The sequence below is a fragment of the Peromyscus maniculatus genome, chromosome 22 (genome assembly GCF_049852395.1).
Source record: "Peromyscus maniculatus bairdii isolate BWxNUB_F1_BW_parent chromosome 22, HU_Pman_BW_mat_3.1, whole genome shotgun sequence".
NCBI lineage: Eukaryota > Metazoa > Chordata > Mammalia > Rodentia > Cricetidae > Peromyscus > Peromyscus maniculatus.
In genome coordinates this window covers 44246060-44269930 of record NC_134873.1, presented here as the reverse complement: position 1 = coordinate 44269930, position 23871 = coordinate 44246060, and the positions used below count along the sequence as shown (strand labels likewise).

Here is a 23871-nt window from a genome sequence, read left to right as displayed (position 1 = left end):
AGTGGTTTAGCTCATCTGGCTCGTGGAGCCTCAGTTTCCCATTCTCTACCACACAAGGCCAAGAGAAAAGATTTCTGTGTACAAAAATCTGAACACACTAAAGCAGAAAAAATAAGAATAAAGTAAGCTGGGCATGGTGGTCATACATTAATACCAGCATTTAGGAAGCAGAGATGGAGACATCTGGAATTTAAGGGAAACCTGGGGTATATGGTGAGACACTAATTCAATATACATACATACACACATATATACAGGCATAATTCCTTCTAAAATATCTACACATATATATTATTAAAATGCCTCAGGAAAATATTTAATTTTATGCTGCATCTCATAATTATATAACTATAGCTATATAAATTATATAAGATAACTCAGGTTAAGTGTTTTATAACTACCAGATCCTACAAATAACAAGAATAATGATTCATGCACAAAGACCAATAACAAAAAAAATAGGGGAAAAAAAGATACTGACTCGTTTTATTTATATTTCTTTAGCGTGCAATGTATGTTTCCGTGTGTGTGTGTGTGTGTGTGTGTGTGTGTGTGTGTGTGTGTGTGTCTGAGCACGCCAGAGGTAGGCAGCCAGTGTCTTCTTCAATCTATCTCCACCTAACTGAAACTGGACCTCACCAGTTCAGCGAGGCTGACTAGTCGACACCCAGGATCCTCCTGTCTCTGCCTTCCCAGGGCTGAGATTACTGGCCTGCGCTGCCACATTTGGGCTCTTTACATCACTGCTGAGGATCAGACACGGGTCCTTACACTCACAAGGCCTGAACTATCTCTCCATCACCTACACTCATTTTCGAGCATTATTCAACCACTGCACACCCCCACTAACAGCAAACAGCCTTTGAAGAGGTACTTGCCCGCCAGTGTGGTCTGACTCCAAAGACAGGTCCCTAGAGGGACTTACCCAAACAGTAGGAGAAATAACATTCAGCACAAAAGACAAAAATCATCATGTCTCCAAAGCTCCACCATTAGGTGTCTTCATCAAAAACAGTCAAAGAATCTCACATACGTTCACTCACATTCGTTCTGGTTGGGGCTAAAGGAAGGAGTTACGGAGCAGAACAAGAGCATTCCTGAGAGATTATGGACCAGAGGTGGCTGAAGTGAGGGTGCTGGCACCTTGTCACTCACCGCTTCCAACCCTGTGGTCTTGAAAGGCCTACACTTGTATCTGGATCTTCCCAGATGTGCATCACACAGGGCACACTCCCTTTGTCACCAGACTAATGACTGTATTAGCCAAAGCCGAAGGAGGATTAGCGCTGTAAACACTTCTATTTTGATGATGTAAGTGTTGTTTTGGACTTGAAGTATGCTTGGGGGTTGGAAACAGCTGGGCAAATCTGGCGGTCACAAGTCTATTCTGCCAGCCTCCTCCCCAACTTGGAAGTGACTCTCTTTCTCTTTAAGCCATTCTGTCACCCTGCACAAAGATGCAGATGAGCTCCTGTGTGGAACAGCAGGACCCAGAATTCCAGGAGACCTAGGAAGCCACTGGTCATTCCTGTCCTGGCCATTTCCAGAAAGGTAAGCCTGGGGGCAGAGGGAAGGGGGCTGACTTCCAGGGGAATAACTCTTGCCTCGGAACCAGAAAAGCAATGGCAGCCAGAAGTAAGCTGCAGGTACATGTGGACAGGGCTCCTTCTTCTTCGTGCAACAAGTGAGAATCAAAGAGAAGACAAGCCAGGCCAAGTCTAGAACTTGACGACAGCCTTCGACGTTCCTCCATCCAACCACTTCAGAAAAACAAAAATTTAATTTGCTTTTAATTATTCAGATTTCTTCTTTCCCTGTTTCCAAGATGGGGGTGGGGTGGGGGCTTAGCTGGGAAAAGGGAAGAGCAGGCTGGTCACATCATTGTCACTGTAAATTTCAAGGGAGAAAGTGCAAATTTTTGAAAAGAAAATTACAAAATCAAAACCATAGGGCTTCTGGTTCAAAATAAAAGGGGCACATCTTGACCTCCTCTTCTTCCTCCTTCCTCACAACTATAGTTAAAGGGAAAATTACAGATTCTAAAATACAGCCACCCTGGTAGGTTCAAATATTTAATACTCTGAGGCTCCCCGTTGTTCATCCACTGGAGGAGCTCCCTATTTTATCCACACCACAAGATAATTCCTTAATCCTGTACATAAAAACTAGTGTTTGGCATTGCTGGAGCCCTCAGGGGCCTCGGGTCCACCTTCCATTGCAGTCTTTAGCACCTGTCTCACCCAGCTATCATAGTTTGGATTACCCACCAATAAACATTAAGAGGCATTAAAACAGATTTGTAAGATAGTCAAGGTATAGTGAAAAATACTGACCATTACAGCAAGGTGAGAGAAGAGATGCCTTCCATGGGTCAGATATGGAGACCCACAGAGGCTATCTAGTGAGACCTCACTCAGGGTCCAAGAATCAGAGCTTGCTTTATCCAGCAGGGCTGCATAAAGGGATGATTTGGCCATGGGTGTGTCTACCAGATGTTTGGAAGGATCTACACTTGGCTGTACAGTTGTTCTTTGATCTTGCAAGGAGGAGGTCTTTTGCTTCTATCCTTAGCATACTATAAAAAGTGCTTCTGAATAAAGTTCTAGGTGCCTGGGTATTGATCCAGGGCCCTCCTGAAGCTGTCCTGTGTCTCTGTCTTTCTCCTCCTCGTCTAGGTCTATCTTTCTACCTAATATTTCCTCATTCCTCGCTCCTCCACCCAAGAACCCTTCGAGAGGTGGGAGCAGGTCAGAGCTGGACTCCCACAGGCTCCCACAGGGTTATACAAATCCACTAGAGTCTATTAAAGTGTATCAAGGATTTATAAAGATATAAAATGGGGAAAAGCCGGGCAGTGGTGGCGCACGCCTTTAATCCCAGCACTCGGGAGGCAGAGCCAGGCGGATCTCTGTGAGTTCGAGGCCAGCCTGGGCTACAGAGTGAGTTCCAGGAAAGCTACACAGAGAAACCCTGTCTCAAAAAAACATAATAATAATAATAATAATAATAATAATAATAATAATAATAATAAATGGGAAGAAATACACTCACAGATACAGAACAAACTAAACAGCTATTCTTGTCCTCCATTCTGCCCAGGGGGTCAATGGTACCAGCCCTATGGGAGAGAGAGAGAGAGAGAGAGAGAGAGAGAGAGAGAGAGAGAACACATCCTCTCCTCAGTTTTAAGCAGTCACATACCCAGAAGAAAAAAAAAAAAAACACCTCTATCAGGTCAGATACTCCAAGGTCATTGGCCGAGCAAATTCCCACAACATCAGGGTGTTGCCTACAGTAAACAGTATGTTTTGCCTGGAAATGTAGTATATGTCTCCACCTATGTCTGTATTTGTACACAGGCAAAATAAATTTCCCAAAACAATAGCTATCATCACTGTGAAGGATATCCTGACATTAGTATTCCTCTGGTCTGTTTTTTAAGCAGTCTTGGGCTATTTCACTCCTGACAGTTCGTGGACTGAGGCATGGGGACATTGGTCAGAGATGCCTGTAGGACTTCAAGCGCAGATGAAACAATCCCCCAGCACCTCGAGGGTTCTGGATACTGAGTCCAAGTGAAAGATGATGAAGACAGATGGGATTGGTGTCATCCTAGAAAGTCTATATATGGAGACAATTATTCTCTCCAACTCAGCAAGCCAACCACCCAGAAGTCAAAAGGTATTCCCACTCCACCTTCCAAGGTTAAAATAAAGAATATTGTTCTCTAAAGGAAGGAAACTACCTGAGGTAAATCCTAACATTTATTCTTCTTCTCAATAAAGCCCTCTCCTGCAGACATGAAGACGGGTACCTCATATGACAGTGAATGATCAGAGCATGATGCATGGGAGAAGGTAAACAACGGGAATCATTAGAATAGAAAATATGACTGATATGGGGGCGGTCAGGGATACTGAAGGACATGGTAGAGTAAAAAGTGGAGAGAACCCATTCAAATGTGATGTGGGGTGGGGGGAGCATTGTCCTCCAAGAGGCCTGGAGAGAAGGAAGAAAGCAAACACCTCCCAAGGCTCAGGGCAGAGTATTGTCTAGGGATTACTGGCTCATCTTCTTGATGGTTCACTTTTTAATCTTTTCTTCCTTTCTTTCTTTCTTTCTTTCTTTCTTTCTTTCTTTCTTTCTTTCTTTCTTTCTTTCTCTCTCTCTCTCTCTCTCTCTCTCTCTCTCTCTCTCTCTCTCTCTCTCTCTCTCTCTTTCCCTAGACAAGTATTACAAATGAGCAATTGCAAAAGAGTACCAAATGATTAGAAGCTCCCATGTCGCACCACCAACTCTGGTGATATAAAGATCCAGGATTGGCTAGAGGAAGCTGAAAAACCCTGAAAGAGGAAGAATGGAAGCAGAGTCCCTCATCCTTCCCAATCGAAGGTCATAAAGTAACACTGATGACCATGACTTTGACCCATGAGGCTGCTAGAAGAAGAAATCAAGGGTGAGTGTACTGTTTGAGGCCACAGAGACAGGAAGCCAACACATACAAAACAGTAACTTTGGGAGGGGTAAGCATGATCTTCACTCACTAAGACATTCTTAGTTAGACAACGGTCACTGTCCCTTCGAAGGGTCCACGTGAAGATAACTGCCAGCAAGAGTTAAGGATGGGAGTGAAAGAGGTCCTTGAAAACTTGAAGCTGTAAAGAGAAGTTCCCTCGAAGAGTATTGATAGTTCAAGGCTAAAGAGAAAAGCAGGAGCCAAGAGATATACTGGGTAAAAGCGGCTAGGAGAAGGAGCCAGTTTATGGAGAAGATGGCTACCTTCATTTCCAGACAGAAACACAAGGTAGATCTCTAGAAAGCAGTTGGGGAAGACCTCCAAGCTGAGAAACAGTGTTGTTCTAAAGAGTCAGCACCTTCAAAAAGCAAAACTGTTAAAAAAAAAAAAAAAAAAAGATTAAAAAGTGAACCATCAAGAAGATGAGCCAGTAAAGATGCTCGAGCCCCCCCCCCCCCCACACACACACCTGATGAGCTGAGTTTGATGGTCAGGACTCACCTGAGGAAGGAGAGCCAACTACGGCAAGTTGTCCTCCAACCTCCAGACACATAGTGTGGCATTCACGTGTGCACACATACTAAATAAATTTGAAAAGAATTTTTAATTTTTTTTTTATTTAAAAGCATGGAATCGCATAGTCTTGGGAGATAGTCACTTTTAATTGTGGAGACATTCTGTGAGAATGAGATTTATATTAAAATTAATCTGTTTGCTTGTTTGTTTGTTTGCTTGTTTGTTTCAGACAAGGTCTCTCTACATAGCCCTGCTTGTCCTGGAACTCACTACATAGAGCAGGCTGTACTAGAACTTACAGAGATCCACCTATCTCTGTTTCCCAAGTGCTGTGATTAAAAGCATGGTTCATATAGATTACATACAGCCAACATCCTTTCTTAAATGTCCGGTCATTAAGTAGAAAATTTGGCAACTTATTTTATAGACACAAAATTTTTCACGATTAGGGTTTGTTTTCTTCTTTTTTTTTTTTCCTATTGAAAAACTGTTTCCATGCAATAGATTTCAATCATATTCTTTTCATTCCTAGATCCTTCCCACCTCTCTACCTATCCAGTGGCATATTCATTCTCTTTTTAAAAAAAATTAAAACTCAAAATCAGAACAAAAAAGAAAATACCCAAGACAAAACAAAACAGCACAGAAAATGAAAAGCCCCGGAGTCGGCTTTATGTTGCCCGACTGCTTCTGGGTCTAAGACTATTCATGGGAATGTGGTTGATATACCCAGGGACACTCCATTGGAGAAAGCTGGCTTCTCCCTTTCCCACCAGCATCGTTTGCAAATAGCTTCTTGGTTAGGGGTGGGACTTTGTGTCCACTTCCCCTTTCAGTGCTGGAATTCTTGCCTGCTTTAGACCCGTATATCCAGCACTACAGACGCTTAGCGTGGCAGCACACACCCGTTAAGTCCAGCAGCTGAGAGGCAGAAGCACAAAGAGGAGAAGTTCAAGGTCAGCCTCTGCTACAGAATGAGTTTTAGGCCAGCCTTGGCTACTTGAGACCCAGTCACAAACAGTTTTGAGGGGGGTAAGCCACAATCAGTTGTTGGCAGACTAGCTTTTCTGCTCTCTGGCATACAGTTAAGGGTGGTTGACATCTTCGTGTCCTCTGAAAGAGTACAAGACTCCTATTTAATAAAACAGCTCCTCCCCTAGGGTCCATGGCCTATCTAGTCTCAGGTTCTTCCACCCCCCCCTCACCTGCTGGACTTACGGGTATATTTGAAAACACTTAGCTTCTGCAGTGCAGGGATTCGAACCCAGGGCCTCATCATGTATGCTATACAAGCGCTCTATCAACTGAGCCACATCCCCAGCCTCTTCGTTTTGTAGTGAACTTAAGAATCATTGTTCATGGAACTCAGAATAAATCAACTCATTAAGGTAGGTAGGTGGATAGATAGATAGATAGATAGATAGATAGATAGATAGATAGATAGATAGATAGATAGATAGATAGAAAGATAGGTAGATAGATAGAGATAGAGAGATAGATGATAGATATGAGAGATGATGATAGAGAGATAGATGGATAGATATATGAGAGATAAATAGAAAGATAGGTAGATAGATGAGAGAGAGAGATAGGACATAGAATAGATAGGGAATCAGAAGAGATTAAAAGCCAAACATTATAGGTCTAGAAATGATGAACAGGAAAGGATTCCAAAAAGGAAGGGGAAAAATTACTTAGAAATTGCTGCAGAGCAGCGTGATACACAGAATTAGGAAAGGCCATTAGGTTTGGTAGCAGATCACTGGCCACACAGACAGTACAGCAGAAGTACCAGAAGGGGGTCAGAAGGAACGAGAGGTATTCCAATAGGAAAGAAGAGGAGAAGAAGGGAGAAGGAGACATGGGGGGGGGGGCGGGTATTGGCTGGCTGCTCAGAGATCTGCATCTATGGAAACCCCTGTGTCTCTGTAAACACGGGGCAAACAATTGCCCAGAACCACTCTGCTCAGAAGAAAGGATTAGTCACACACTGTTTACATCGCTGCCTTCCTAGTGGCAATTTTCGGTGCACGGATTAACTAAGCTTTTCCATATTTCTAACTAAATCCATCCTCTGACCTGTGAGAGGGTGGGAGGATCTGGCAAAAGACGACGCGGCACTTTCCACTTCAGACAAGGGCCCTGGACCTCACACAAGGGAACCCCCAGCCAGCCATAAAATGTTTTCCCACAGAAGGTCTGTCTGACACCATCTGACCCTTTCGCCCATGGTGAGCTTCCCGGAGTTTGTAACTAGCCGTGCAAAAAGGCAGAAGAAGGGATAAGTGATGGAGGAGTCAGCTGGGGGACTGGTGTCTGGCTATAGAATTCAAGTCATCATGGAGGTCCTGCTTCCTTCAAGTTTCTGACGAGTGTGGGTGACGGCTACTCCAGGGGAAGCGAAGACATTAGAGCAAAGAGAAGATGTGAGCAATGGTAAAGGATGTGCTTTCCCAGGAGTACTCACAGGAACATCAGAGGCGACACAAACCACCGGGGAGATGCCACCTGGCTTGACACATAAACACATGGAAAGTGAGACAGGATCTGTGGTCTGCGACCGCATTCAGACAGAATCACCTATTGGACCCAATATATCAGAGGCCAGAGGCTGCTGCTGAGGAGACTACAGGACAGGATGAAACATGCTGATCGTAACAGAACAGGCAAGAAATGAAGTATTCCAGAAAAACAAACCAAAAAACAAAAACAAAACACAATGAAACCCAAAAAACAAAATCACTGTTGCAAGTAAAATGGATCAAAGAAACACAGAGAAAGCAGAAGGCTGGTGACCACACCAACCACATAAATGCAGGAATCATCCAGCAAAAATTCTTAAGAGGGACTTCACCTGAGATAAGAGACAAATTGGACAATAAAAGGAAAAAAACAAACAAAAACCCTGCCTCTGCCTCCTGAGTGCTAGAATTAAAGATGTGTACCACCATACCCGTGTTTGGTGGTGGTTGTTGTTTAAGCTGTGGAGAGGACACTTTAAGAAGCAGGTGGAGACAGGTGAAGCGGTTCAGTGGGTAAAGACACGTGGCACCAGGCCTGACCACCTGAGTTCGATACCCCCAGGGCCCATATGGCTGAAGGAAAGAACCAATTCCTGCAAGATGTTCTCTGACCTCCACACATACTCCATGGCACATGCAAACACACCAACACACACACACACACACACACACACACACACACGCACACACGCACACACGCACACACGCACACACGCACACACGCACACACGCACACTCATAATAAGTAAATTTGTAATTTTTGAAAGAATCCAGGGACTATAACCCGGTAACAGATTGTTCGTATATCATGTTGTATCGCTTCCTTTTCTGTAAGTGCTTGAAAAATACAAATGGTCTGAACAAGCCTGTGAAAAAGTCAGACGCTGCCAGGCAAAGACAGAAAGCAAGACCAAACCATATCCTACCTGCAAAAGAGCCACCAAAAACACTGAGACAAGCTGGGTGACCAGGAAAGGGTGAGAAAGGGTGTGACGTGTCATGGAAATACAAGAGATGGAGTGTCCACGCTCATCACAGAGGAGATGATTACAGAGCTGAGATTCTTACCAAAGACCAATAGGCTTGAGCCATAAGGTAAAAGGTTAATTCATCAAGACAACACAGCAGCCGAGCCTGTTGGGCACTGAGGGACAGGACATCAAAAGACAAGTCAGAAAAGCCATTTTTTAAAAATGTCTAAAAGCTTCAGTTCTAACAGATATGAGCACGTAAACAATCCGGAAGGGTAAAGACGACTCCAGCAGCATCCCAGCTTCCCCGCGTCAACATTTACACAACACTGTACTAATTTAGAGAGGAATATACTTCGTTTGCCAGCATATACACAGCATATTGACCAAGACAGACAATACTCTAAGACATATCATACGATTTAATAAATTTTAAAAGATTTGAGTCACACAGAATATCTTGTTCTCGCTATCATGGAATCCAGAAATAGATAGTAAAAAGCCCTGTGAAATACCCAAATAGTTGGACACTAAGTATCGTAGTATATACAGCTGTGCTGGGTAGTTTTATGTCAACTTGACACAAGTGAGACTCATCGAAGCTAAAAGAAAATGCCTCAATAAGATCTGGCTATAGGGCACCTTCTTAATTGGTGATTGATGGGGGAGGGCCCAGCCCACTGTGGGTGATGCCGTTTGTGGACTGGTGGTCCTGGGTTCTATAAGAAAGCAGACTGAACAAGCAGTGATGAGCAAGCCAGTAAGCAGCACCCCTCCATGGCCTCTGCATCAGCTCATGCCTCCAGGCTCCTGTTCTGCTTGAGTTCCTGTTCTGACTCCTTCAACAATGGACTAAGATGTGAAAGTGTAAGCAAATAAACCCTTTCTTCCCCAACTTGCTTTGGTGATGGTGTTTTATCACAGCAATAGTAACCCTAACTAAGACAACAATGAACCACAGAGGGTAAAAGAATCACTATGTGAATTATTCTTAACCGAATTAAAATGGAAATACAGCATGTTAAGACCATGGGATGCTACCAAATCAATTATCAAAATATAAATTCACAGTGCTGACTACCTACTTAGGGAAAGAAGTAAGGTCTCATCTACTGGTGTCTGTCTGTTGCCATGTAACTAGAGAAAGTGAAAGCGAAACCCAAATCCAGCAAAAGAAAAAAAAAACAAGAAAGTAGAAGACAATGAAATAAAATACAAAAACAATTCAGAAAAACTAATGGAACCAGAGGCAATCTCTAACTGGACTGATAGCAAAAACATGAAGGTAAGAAGGGGTAGTGTTGGCGACCACTAGGATCAAAGGTCTAGTGAGCCAATTAAAAGACAGACTATGAGTTAAAAATGGAAAACCATAAGCATAAGAAGACTACAATACGGGTTTTTCCTAACACATTTACATCTATCCATTCATTTGAAAAAATAGTAACTCTGGAAGGTTTTTTAACTAATTTTTTTAAATTTTATGTGCATTGGTATTTTGCCACGGGTATCAGGTTCTCTGGAACTGGAATTACAAACAGTTGTGAATTATATTTAAATTGGTTGATGAAAGGGAAGACTCACTTATTCTCTGCCCCTCTGTGATGGTGGATTTTGTGTGTCAACTCGGAGAGGGTTTGAGGGTAATGGTATCATTGAAATTGGTGTGTTCCGCATAAGAGCACCCTTCATACATGTGGCAGGGCACACCCAAAGGGATAAAGGCCTGCATGGTTAGGAAAGAACAAACCAACCCACAGCCACCCTGAACAAGAGAGAATGCAGCAAATTGCCATTGGGCTTTCTCTGTGTCATCTGTAGCTTTGGGTCCCCACTTGCTGATCATGTGACTGAAGCTTCCATTCCCGCTGGGTCACCAGGTCAACCCACACTCCATATATGGACTTACTAGCTTCTGGAGTCACCAGCCAATGCCTGGTTTTTTTTTTTTAAAAAAAAAAAAAAGTCTATTTTAATACGAATGCTTGCTCATTACAATGGAATTACTGCCCAACACTCTCCTTGTGCTCAAATTGTCATTAGTTGAGATGTATTCCATTTGCCTAAACAGTGAGCATCCTAGAGGAGCAACACAGCCCACTACCAAACGTCCACTGTTGGGATTCCCTTCCAGATCACAGGCTGTCTGCGGAGGAGGGCTCACTAGGAGGCTCCTGCTTGGGTGTCCATCGCTCAGAAGATCAAAATCCAAATGTACAGCTTCTGCTTTCATGTACAGTGTATTGCTTTTATGACATCAAAACATAAAAAAAAAAAATCACAAGTGCAACCATTTCATATTGGGAACTGTCTATATACATACACTCTACCAGCTTCCTTGAGGAGCCCTACGAATGAGCCCCTCTGTAAAAAAAAAAAAAAAAAAAAAAAAAAAAAAAAAAAAAAAAAAAAAAAAAAAATTGGAAGATGATCATGAGGTGGAGGATCAGGAGGGAGGGGAAGAAGTGGGTGGAAGAGAGGGAGGGAAGACGAAGGCATAAGGAGGAAAAGAGAAGCTTGGTACAGAAGAAGGTGAGTAGATGGCAGCAATGGCAATATAACCACCGAAGCATCATTTGCCACCTAAGGAGATCCAGGGAGCCATTATCTGTACCACTCACATCACAGTAACATAGACCAGACACTGTGTGCTCTTAACAGAGGAACTCACGCCACTTAGGAAGTGGTCCAGCCGAAGCACAAGTCTGAACCTAACTGGGGCTTTAGTCAGCATCCTATTTACAGGCAATTCCAGGGACAGATTACATGTTAAAATCATAGGAATTTTATGTCAATTAGAAACAGTTTTGAAAGAACAAGAGTCACCTTTGAATTTCCCAGCTCCTCCTTAGACCTGCTGTGGTGGTTTGGCCCTCAAATGCTCATATATTTAAATGCTTAGTTACTAGGGAATGGTACTCTCTCATAGGATTAGAAGGATTTGGAGGTGTGGCCTCATTGGACTAGGTATGGCCTGGTTGGACGAAGTGTGTCACTATGGGTGGACTTTGAGGTTTCAAATGCCCATGACAGACCTCATCTACTGTTCCAGCACCATGTCTACCTGCATGCTACCTTGCTATAATGATACTGGACTGACCCTCTGAAACGAAAAGCAAGCCTCCAATTAAATTAAATGCTTTCTTTTGTAAGAGTCACCTTGGTCACGGTGTCTCTTCACAGCAATAGAGCGGTGACTAAGACATTGCTTATCCCACCATCTTGAGTTTTGTGGCTGATCTGAAGTGGATACTTCACAGGAGGCAGACTTTTTACTTCTCAGCCCCTGTCCTTCGGTACATCTGGGAGGGAGACACAGTATGAGGCTTGTTCATCAGCTTGCGTGGCAGAGAGAACATACCACTGCACCTGCCTGGGAAGCCTTCCCAGCTCCACCTCTGCTCTTCCCCAGCCTCACCCCTGCAGCTATTGCTCCCACAGAAATGTGTAGCCACCACTCCATTGCTCTGCCCAGGAGAGCAGGAAGACCCGTGCACACACTGGTATTTAGGAGGCCAACTCTCTGCCTTCCCTCTCCCTCCCTGTAAACTGGAAGAACAAGAACACACAGGAGAAAAGCGCTCTTCAAAACAGTGTTCCTCTTCCTAGCTGCATTTCCCTACATGGAGCCCTGGTACAGACACCCAAAGAGTCAAGTGTGAATACCTGAGTTCACCTATAAAACACCCCCTTCCGATCCCTCAATCAGTGCACAGGTCAAGATGGAGGCAGCTCAAAGAGACCTCGGTGGGATCTGTGAAACTCAATGGCAATGTCTGCCTCTGTTCCTGGATGTGACAGCCTGGGCTCCACACCACCACCTCTTTCTAAGTCTCCATGTCACATGTTCACTTCTCAAGTGGGGGGGCTTTGACAAGACTGCCAGAGCTCCCCAGTACATCAAGAACTTTAAAGCCATTTTCCAGTCACCCTAAGAGAACACATCTTAGGGGAATAGTGTGACATACATGTAACTCTCTTCTCAGAGTAAGACAAGAACTCCTGAAAACAAACTAAAAAACTTAAATGATTGTACTAGCCATATTCCTTACAGCTGACTTTCAGTGAAAGTCTAGAATATATGAATACAAATGCCTTTATTTTCCTAAGTTCGGGCTAAATAAAATGAACGAGAGAAGAAAGGGGGGAAATTCTTCCAATATTTTTAAGATGAACGCAATAAAGTCTATTTTCCCCAAATGGCCTTGTTTTTTTTCTATTACAATTGCTGTTAAAGTAGGCCACCTAGGTAATAAATATTGAAAGCATTGAACCAAATTCAAACATCTGTTCCAATTCTCTTTCAGGGTTTCATCCAGCTCACAGAAAATACCCACTGCCATACAGGACCTGCAAGACCAGGCCATACTTTTCCTAACATTAGTGTATCTGGGAAGAGTTCATGTGTGTGGCAGGGGCTGGGGAGGGGGGGGCACATTGAAATAATGTCTAGAATTAGCTGAGAACAAAACTTTTTGGGAAGCAGGATGTAATCAAGGAAATCCCCCTGCATCGCATCAGATCTTTGTGCAGTAACCACTATGCTTCCAATTTAAGCCCCAGTGTGGTTTGTGTACACACACACACACACACACACACACACACACACACACACACACACAGCCTTCCTCAGGCATTCCTTACTCTATTTGGCATTAGAATTCCCTAAGCAAATCATCCAAATTTGCTTGTGAGAAAAATCACACTGAGTTAACAGGAAAGGGAACTTATTATTTATAAGAAAAATTAAAAGGCACCATAAAGGCGACAGCTAAACAACAAACAGACTAGAAGGAAAAGGACACGCAATGAAAAATAGGGCAATACAAACGTCAATTACAAATTAGTAACAAAACTAATTAGTAGCGCAGAGGGGACATAGGAAAACAGAGTAAATGTCCAGGGTATGCTATCACTGACCAGTAACCCCATGATCATGGTGTGTGAGAAGATGCGAGGCCCCAGCAGTTCTCAGCAAAACAAATTCAGCATGACTACTTTGGATCCACTAAGCTGAATTTTTCAAATTCACAAAATTTGAAGGAAAAACAAACTACTCCCTAGAGCTGGGAAGAAGACTCAGTGATTCAGTCAGTTGACAGGCAAGCTCCGGGAGTGGAATTCGGATCCCCAGAAACCATGTTAACAGGTCAGAGGGGCTTGGTGACCCACCTTTTAGTCCAACCCCAGATGAGGGAGACGGGGCATCTCCAGAGGAACCTGGCTAGCAAGCTTAGCTATCAACTGGCTCTGGGTTTGAGTGAGAGACCCTACCTCAATGAATAAAGTGAAAGAGTCATTGAGAATGACCATTGCCATCAACTTCAGACCTCTGCATGCATGCACACATACCAGCATACACACCTAAACACAAGTGTGTATACATATGCACATGCACACAATAGGAGCAGAAATATACTTTTAGGGATTCCTGATAAAAATATGAATTATAAACATACTGGAAAATAGACTAAAAGACTTAAATGATTGTACTAGCCATATTCCTTATAGCTTACTTTCAATGAAAGTCTAAAATGTATGTACACAACTAAAAATGTTTGTCACACCACTGCTTGTAATCACTACATACACACACATACACAATGCCACAAAATTACTAAATGCCCATTAGCACAAGAGTTATTCAATAAACCAGCACTTACAACATAAACTACTATAAAATGATTAAAAATAATTAATATAATATTATAGAAGAATTTCTAGGACTTACTTTTTAGGTGAGAAAAATCAAGATGTAGAAACATTTGTATTACATTTCCTAATGTTTTTAATATATAATTGAAGAAGTTAAACATGATTATAATACACACACACACACACACACACACACACACACACACACTTTACTTTCCTCACCTTCAGTTACATGTTGTCAAATGTGGTCTAAAAAGATTATATTCAAAAAATTCATAAACAACTTAAGAGCTCTAAAGGTGTCTGTTACAGTGTGTTGAGGTAACTTCTATGATGGTTAACCTTTGCTGACAATCATTCAAACTGTATCCCTTCAAACCATAAGCCAAAATCAACCCTTCCTTCCTTTCTTCCTTCAGTTGCTTTGGTCAAGTACTTTTGCCACAACAAAATAGCTAATATAATTATTCTATGTTAATTTCTTTTAACTTCTTACTGTGCTTAATTTATAAAGCAAATTTTATCATAGGAATGTACCTATAGGAAAAACTAATATACATAAGGTTCAATTCTATGCACTACTTAGGCACCAACTAGGGATCTTGTACCATATCCCCTCAAGCAAGTGGAGCCTGTTATAAAGAGAAAGCAGGAAAATGCTGGGGGTGTTGGCCAGTAGCTGAGAGCTTACCTCAACTGGAGAGAGAAAAAAATTAACATATTATTAAGATCAAATGTTTGTGACTTCAAATGGAATCAGGTGAGCTAGAAACAAACCAAACTGGGACCAGCAAGATGGCTCAGCAGGTGTAGCCATTGGTTGCCAAGCCTAACAGGAGTTTGAGCCCCTAGAATCCTCAAAGTGGAAGGAGAAAACCAATTTCTAAAAGTTGTCCTCTGACCTCCTCTACACATGTACCATGGAATACATGCATGTACAAGGACACACACACAGGTGCATATAATAAAAATTTTTAAATTTAAAAAAATGGCAGGCATGGTGGTGCACAGCAGAGGCTGAGGCAAGAGGATCTCTGTGAGTTGAAGACTAGCCTACATACACAGTGAGTTCTAGGCCTATCAAGACTGGAATAATGAGACCCTATCTTTTTTTAAATGAATTTTAAAGCTTTCTATGCTTTTATAAAGCATAGTATTCTAGTTGTCTGAAATTATGCGTCTCAGAAATACACAGATAATGAGAACAAAATTATTATTCCAGAACATTCCACTTGATGGTCACTACAGTGGTCGTCAAATGAAGAGCTAAACCCAGAGGGAACAATAGTCACAACTGGAATATAAGAAGAAAACACTATGATAAGAAGATTTATGATGAATCATCTCACTGTGGTTTCCTTTCACCTTGCTTGGGACTTGCTGAGTTTCTTTGGTCTGTAAAATTAGACTTTGTACCTTCTCTGGGCAACTGTTGGCCATCACATCACCAGGCTTCCCTGCCACTTTCTCTTCTTGCTTCTGAGAACACATCATTACAAAGTATATATTCCCCCAGCATGGGGGGATTGACTTTTCTCTTTAATCTTTTATAATAACTTTTCTCTTTTATTGCTATATTAAATAATCTAAAGTTCATGTCCCCCTTGTTTTTTTCCCGTGTTTACTTTTATATTTTCTGTTTTTCTATTAAAATTCTCCACCTACTGCTTTAGAAAGACCATACTTTAAGACCTTGGTCCTATTTATAACACCTGCCATTACGTGCTAACTTCAGCATACCCTTCATCTTAGGGCTATTTCTATGAACTGATTTATCTCTTGACAAGGAACTGGTTTCTTTTTCTTCTCATGGCTGTTCTGCTGTTAGGATGCCATGAACATCACACTGTGGAGTCTCTGCATATCCTTTTGAAGGATATAGTTCTGCTGGACCACACAATCACGTGACTGGACTTTGACTATGAATTGTCACTATGTCGTGTATCTAATCAGCTCTTTCAGCTGTTGACCTGTGGTTTCTCACTTGGAACTTCAGAATGCCCCAGGGACCTGCAAAGAATTTGGACAGAGTTTATACACAGACATTTGGGGTCTCTTTCTCTACAAGCTTAAATCCCTTTCACTTCCTGGTTCTGGTCTTTCTAATGTCTTCATGTCACTGATTTGATATTTTCTCCACATTTTATGTTATCTATAATATATCCATCAAATAATAAAAAACTCCCATTTATATTTTGAAGCATATTTCACTCAAGATCAGTATCAGTTTGCATAATTACAGTTTTATTTTAAAGAAGTGTGGAATGGAAACATTCCTTGTTAATTTTTAAGTAACTAGGTTACCTAAAGAGTAGTTTTGAGTCTCATAGCAACTTTTTCCCTACACTAGAACAAAAATATATGGTATAAATTTGGAAATGTTTCCACCTTCTTAAGCATGTTTACATTTGGTAATGGAAATATTTAAGTGGGGAAAAAATATGTTCTCTTTAAAGGAATGGGTGAATGTATTTGTTTTTCACTTAGAAGATGGCATTACCTCACACATTAACTCAGAAATTCATGGAGTTCATAACCTCATGAAAGCAGCCTGTTTGCCAACGTCAAAAGGATGGGATCATATGTCTGGTAGCAAGGGAATTTGTGAGCTCTAACTCAATAAGGAATAAAGCAATATCACCTTGTGGTGCTCACTTAGAATGGACTGGAACCCAATTACAGTAAATGGGCTCATGTAATTCCCCCAGACTTAATATGTAATTCATGGGATAATGGCCCGGTGTTCCACAGTCAATCCTTCAGCGAGGCCATTCATAAGCTCAATGATAAAAAGCCATGTTCAGGTAGCTAACAGAAACTTGGGCTAACACAGGGTCTGGTCACTTCATTCTACAGATGAGGAAATGGAGGATGAGAGAAGTAATGTAGCTTACCAATAAAATATGAAATAATTGTCAACAATGACAAAAATGGTCCCAGAGTCCTCACCTTCCCCTAGCCCTCCTAGATCCAGAAGTGTTTCAGAAAATTATGTTTTTTGGTTTTCTTAAAATGTATCTGAGACAGTCTTAAGGAAAGAAAGAGGCTCAAATAAACAGCAGCAACAACAACAACAACAACTTACATCCTTATTCTCTCAAGGTCTGGGAATGACTAACATTAATAACTCTATTGCATCATTAACAAAAAGATGGGGGGCTTGTTTCAAAAGTGTTGTTCTATAGGACGATTAACAAAATTATTGTAGATGGCTTACAGATGTGAGGAACTAGGGTCATTCTGTTGCTCTAGGAGAAGCCATAAAGATCAGTGGCCAGATACCTCCTATCAGAACACATTTGCTTTGTAATGGCCTCCTTCATATCTTGCAGGTTCAAGTTCTGCTCACATGGGACCCAGGAGGTGCTAAATTCAGGGTGCCCATTGTTCTGTTGACAGGTTGAAAAGAACGGTTTAAACACTGCTGATGTCTCTCTCCGAGATGTACTGCTATCGTGAGACTTTGCAGAATTGCCAACCTAAGCCCCATGAGGCCAGCAGCCGCAGCATCACGGCTCCAGCTCCCCCGCATGGAGATCAAGCGACCTGCTTCTAAGCTGTACTATCATGATTTTTTTTCCCTGAAAGAAATAACTGTATTTTTAAACCAAAGAAACAAAAGCAATTATCTGCTCACATGGTGTGTGTGTGTGTGTGTGTGTGTGTGTGTGTGTGTGTGTGTGTGTGTGACATAGGTTCTTATTAAAAATGAAAGGAAGGGAACACCTTAGAAGTGCTCACATTGGGAAACGCAGAGACCATGAAGGGAAAACATAGAAAATGTTTTGAGCAGGCATAGCCTAGCTGCCAGCAAGGGGAGGGAAGGGGTGGCCAAGAAAATGTTGCAGAAGTATTCTGTTCTAACTACAGTTTTCCCCCAACTGTTTCCACCCAGCTAGTAAACAAAATCTCATCCGGGTCCTTGAGCAACCAGCTATCTCGAGAAAGAGGACCGGGATGAGAAAATGGGAGGGGTGGGGAGCCAGGAGCTTTTGCATTTGACCATCTTAACTGCTGTAAATCAAATATTTGATTTTGCTCACGTAGTTCCCTTTGAAAATACACGTCCACGAAACAAAGGCTTGATTCAAATGCACCAGAAACCGGTTAGAATGTCAGGAACAGAACGCTAGTTTGTTGAAAGGTATGTTCCACTTGAGAAAAGCCTACAGAGTGAGCATGGGCGCCATGTGTCTTCCAACACGCGGCATCCCACGGGGAGGGGCCTCTGCCTCTCACCCTCAAGTTGCCTACCTCTCACCTGGCCCAGGAATGAAATTTATGGGGCCCTGAAGCCTCCTCCCAAAGAAAAAGGAGCCTACCTCTGGGAAGCAGCCCCTCCAGTAGGAGGCATTGGAATAATAACGAACAAAATGTAGACTGAAGGAATAAGCCAGTGGTTAGGGTGTGCTCAGCATATTTAAAGACCTGGGGTCAACCTTCAACACCAAAAACAAAAGAAAAAAGAAAAGACACTAGCAGCAATGAGTCCATGTTAACTGGGAGGGCGGAGTAGAAAAAATGATGAAGAATGTGGGAACCAGCAGACTCGAGGAAAAATGTGAACTTCAGGGATAATTGCCACGTGCAATTCCAAGGCCAATAGGGAAGGGAAGGCTGGCCTCGGGTTTTTCCGTGGGATGCGGAGCTCCTCAAGTGCTTTCCCAATGGCCTTTATCTAAAATAAGACTGAAAAATAATTACCCAACATTCCTGCTGATATGAAAATGTCACCTGAAATATACCCTTTCGCTAACAGTTCCTCCAGGCAGGAGGCAGGGGATCTTGCCCACTTTGTTTAATACAATTGAATACAAATGAAGGTATAAGGTAAAAGTTCATAAGGCAGGGAGGAAAGAAGAATCTGAAACACCCCCCCCCATATGGAGGGGTCAAAACCTTTTCATTGCCATCAACACTAATTCTAACCCTTCCTCATTTACTTCAAACCCCAGCTGAGAAGTTTATAAGTTTTACAGTTTCTAATATAAGACTATTTGAATGCCTTTTCATATTTTTTTTTAAAAAAAAAAAAAAACTTTTTCATGGAATGCTATAGTGCACCTATTTTTTGTCAACTGGACTGGATTAAGAATCATTGCCGGGCAGTGGTGGCACACGCCTTTAATCCCAGCACTCGGGAGGCAGAGCCAGGCGGATCTCTGTGAGTTCGAGGCCAGCCTGTTCTACAGATCAAGAGCCAGGGAAGGTGCAAAGCTACACAGAGAAACCCTGTCTCGAAAAACCAAAAAAAAAAAAAAAAAAAGAATCACCTACGACTGGCTGGGTTTGGTGATGCACGCCTTCAGTCCCTGCACTGTGGAGGCAGAGGCAGGTGAGTATCTATAATTTCGAGGCCAGCCTGGTCTACATAGCAAGTTCCAGGATAGCCAGGGCTACATAGCCTGGAGAAGACAGAGAGACATGAGTAGCCTCTGCCACATGTTCCCACTGCCATATATTCTATTTAATCAATAAAATCAACAGGCTATGGACTAAAACCTCTGAAACTGGGGGCCAAAACAAATATTTCTACCCTCAAGCAAACAGCTCTGTCAGAGCAGCAAGTCTAAATAAAACACGCAGCCCATCGAAGATAGATAAAACACAATAAAGAGCATATCTGTTAGATATGGGGTAATGGGGGTTTAGGCAGGGTTAAGGTCCTCTGCATCCCTTGAAAGTGTGTAACGAGCTGTCTGTGTTAATGTGTGTGATGTGTGTGTTTAGCACATTCTCACAGAGGTTCCATACTTGAAAAAATATGGCAAGGAACTCTAGAATCAGATTACCTATCCCTTCAAGCTTCTCTCACTTCAGATGGAAAGCTGGAAACACAAAGAAGGTCACACAGTCCACACAGCACCCCAGAAGTGCCCACACGGAGCCAGCGCCAGTGCTGGGAGCTGCGTACAGGGTGCATCCCTTCCTCCCAGGGCACAGGACAGCCCCATTGGGAGACAATTCATCTGGAAGAGCCACAGAAAGTGAAAGTTAAACAGCACTAGGGAACATTCAGAAAGTGTTCCTGGACCGGCTCGAGAAAACAGATTGTGAAATTCCGCTACAAACTAGGAAATCCAGACCCAGACCCGTGGGGACACACGCAGGCCAGAGGTCCTGAGAACAAAAGCCTTCCTTCTGGCCACAGCCAAATATCAATGACCCGAGGATTCCTGCCACTATCCTGGAGTTCCTTACAAACTGCATCAGACTGAGGGCAAGCAATGCTCTGCTTCCTCTCGGGCGTGCTCATGAGGAGCACCTACTCTCCCGACTCACACTCATCAACCATCAGGTGCCCCAGACGCAAACATAAAAGAGGTCAGGGCATTGCAGACGGTGGCACCGATGTTGACACCAGACAGTCCCAAGTAGAAAGCCAGCTCTCTGGCGCTGGCTGAGTACTCTTGGGCTTACCGGCCCCTCTTTTTGCTCAGTTGTTTCATCAGTAAAACAGACCCTAAAACTCAAAGGCATTGCCCCCGCTGCCACTGATACATCTGCACTTAATCTGTTCACAGACCAAAGGGGCCTGAGGGCAATTAACTAAGTACAGTCCCTGGGGGACTACCAGAGACCTATCAGGTGTCCATGGGACAAGTGTCCATGGGAGGAGACTGTAGGTTCCCCATCACCTAGAGTGGGAGTGATGGAAACATTCACACACATGTGCAAGTACACAAAAAAGAGGAGGGAGGGAGGAGGGGGGAGATAAGACCAGAACAGATCTCAATTCCCACAGTTTTCCTGGATATGGACAGGGTGTCTCCAGGAAACTGCTGCCCAGATGTCCATCGCTCCCACAAGCCCAGAAAGCCATCAGGTACACCTAGAGTAGCACCCGGAGTACAGAGGTCTGGACTACAGAAGCCAGGTGGACCCGAGCAGCCTCCTCTTCGTTGGCACACACCAGTGCACACCTGAAGTCTCACATCCTGTCCCCAGTGCTGGCAAAGAGGGGAAGATGTCTGAACAGCGTCAACCTGTTTCAACTTTACCACTTCTGCCGTCAGATGGCTTCTCTCGCCATGCCGAGCTTTAAGGGATGGTATCATCCTACTCCACTGTTGGGATTGAGGGCTAAGGTCAGATTTCTCGGTACAACTTCACCCCAACTCATCCTTTGAAGACAGGAAAGGTCATTAATGGAGTGGCGATCTTTCCAGGCCTTCCTACTCCCTGGTTATACAACTGTAGACAAATTGCTTTTCCAAGCATGGTTCCTACCTCTAAGATGGACATCATAGCATTGACTTCAGGGCGCTGTGGTAAAGATGGGTAATTCATGAAGGTCACCCAGAACAGGGTATGACACAAATGAAGCACTAAGCGCTCAACAATGGCATCAGTCTTTGTCAGAACGAGCTACAATTGTGATGGCAACCCAGCATTAATAACAATCCCACGGACATGAAAATGGATTTAGGATGTATCGGCTCCTGCTCCTTGTAATGAGAAACTTCAGACCACCAAGGGCAGCATCTGCGATCCTACCAAGTGAATTGCAGATGTGTCATGAAATGTCCAGGAAAAGGAGTCGGCTCTTAAGCCAATGAACACAACCACAAAGTATCTTCAAAGGCTTTCTCCACCCTTGACAATTATTCCAACATGATACATTTCACAACATCTGTGAGAAAGTCAATGAAATAATGGAATTACCCCAATTTTCCAACTCTCCTCTTCCACAGAAATTCACATTATTCTTCCATAGAAAATGGGAAACTCTAGTAAAAGGAAAGAAAAAAACCTACCAACTCTAAACCAGGTTAAGTATATGTGAGACAGATAACTTTGCCTTAACTTCATATCAATAAGCACCAGACAACTGGTCAAGTATACTTAGTCAATCACTTAACAAATTAAGAACGCTTTTATTGTGTGGCTGTTGTAACTGAGCTTGGATAAGATTCATTGGGCCTATGCTTAATGGACTTGGAAAGCAAACAATAGGCTGCTATTGTTGCTATTTGTAGCCCAGGCTGGCCTCAAACCTGATATGAGGTCAAGGACAATCTTCAGCTCCTGAACCTCCTGCCTCCATCTTCCAAGTGCTAGAATTCCAAGCATGAACCACAGTACCCTGTTACATGGTAATGAGGATCAAACCCAAGGCCATATGCATGCTAGGCAAACAGTCTACCAATAGAGTTACATCCTTAGTCAAGCAACAGGTTTTAAATCTTATAAATACTTGGGCAGTGGTGGTGCACACCTTTAATCCCAGCACTCAGGAGACAGAGGCAGGCGGATCTCTGAGTTTGAGGCCAGGCTCATCTACAGAGAGAGTTCCTCATCTACACAGAGAAATTCTGTCTCAAAACAGCAAAAACGACAACAAAATAAATTTAAAACATCTTATAAATCAATGGAAAGAATTCATGATATTGATTTTAAATTTTATAAATATATCAATCAAAAGAACTTCTGATACTGATAGAAACCAGCAGTTAAAAAATAATGATTTGGATTGGAAGCCTAAGTACCAAAAAAAAAAAATGAAAAAAAAAACCTTACTTTTTTGATCTGCATTAACAGACTTTGATATTTGAATTAATGTAAGATGTTGTGAGATATTTGATTACACTGTGTAAAGAAATGTCACTCTGATTGGTTTAATAAAGAACTGAACAGCCAATAGCTAGGCAGGATTTTCAAGCACAGAGGATGCTGGGAGGAAAAAAGGCAGTGTCACCAGTGAAATGCAGAGGAAGTATGACATGAAGGAGATGAGGTAACAAGCCATGAGCCACATGGCGACACATAGATGAATAGAAATGGGTTAATTTAAGTTATAAATGCTAATTAGAAACAAGCCTAAGCTATTGGCCAAGCTCTCACAATTAATAATAAGACTTCATGTTATGATTTGGGAGCTGGCAGGTGAGACAAATAAAGACTACAGTAAGATATTTCACTGATACAAATTTGCTATTTGGGTCATTTTTTTTTCCTTTAAGTGAGTAGTGCTTAGTGCTTAAAATTAAATCCAGGAATTCATACATGCTAAGTACATACTGTCCCATTAAACTATACCTCCAGCCCCTTCCATATTTTAACATAATGCCTTCACAAGTGACCAAAACAAGGTTTCCCAAGCCCAGCACTGTCAATACCATGTGTCAGATAACTCTTGTATTTGTCTTAGCTTCTTTCCTGTTGCAGGGAGAAAAATAACCTAACAAAAGAATCTTGAGGGAGAAAGGGCTCACATTTCCACATTACAGGCCATCATGTAACATCCATCATCAGGAATAGAGCGATGAACACATGCATGCTTGCTGTTGGTCACCTCACTTTCTCCACTCTTACATAGTTCTTAATGCTCTACCAAGGGAATGGTGCCACCCACAGTGGGTAGGCATGGCCAAAGTTCAAACTAATTTGGATAATCGCTCATTGAGACTCCCTTCCCAGTGGTTCTAGATTACACCAGGATAACCTTACCAATCACAGTGTGCTTAGCTGCAGCCCTACCTTCTACCCACTACATTCAAGTTGTACTATTCCCAAAGCCGTAACAAATTACCCATGCTACTAACCATAGCCAAATGTCACTGGGAGGCCAAATCACTCAGCCTGAGAACCACTGACAGGCTCCATGATTGTTTCTATGTCTTACAAGGAAGATGATGATGATGATGATGATGATGATGATGATGATGATGATGGGAAATAATTGTTTCTG

At 42.6% G+C, this 23871-nt stretch overlaps 1 protein-coding gene and 1 long non-coding RNA gene across 8 annotated transcripts in view; one reads left to right on the top strand and one right to left on the bottom strand.

Annotated features, from left to right (window-relative positions):
- The window catches only part of Ltbp1 (latent transforming growth factor beta binding protein 1), a 399391-nt gene that overhangs the window by 251694 nt on the left and 123826 nt on the right, over window positions 1-23871 (bottom strand). The window lies entirely within an intron of this gene.
- On the top strand, window positions 3547-4363 carry LOC143270057 (uncharacterized). The gene is made up of 3 exons (XR_013046930.1): window positions 3547-3681; window positions 3786-3857; window positions 4227-4363. It is a non-coding gene; the product is annotated as an uncharacterized LOC143270057 (long non-coding RNA).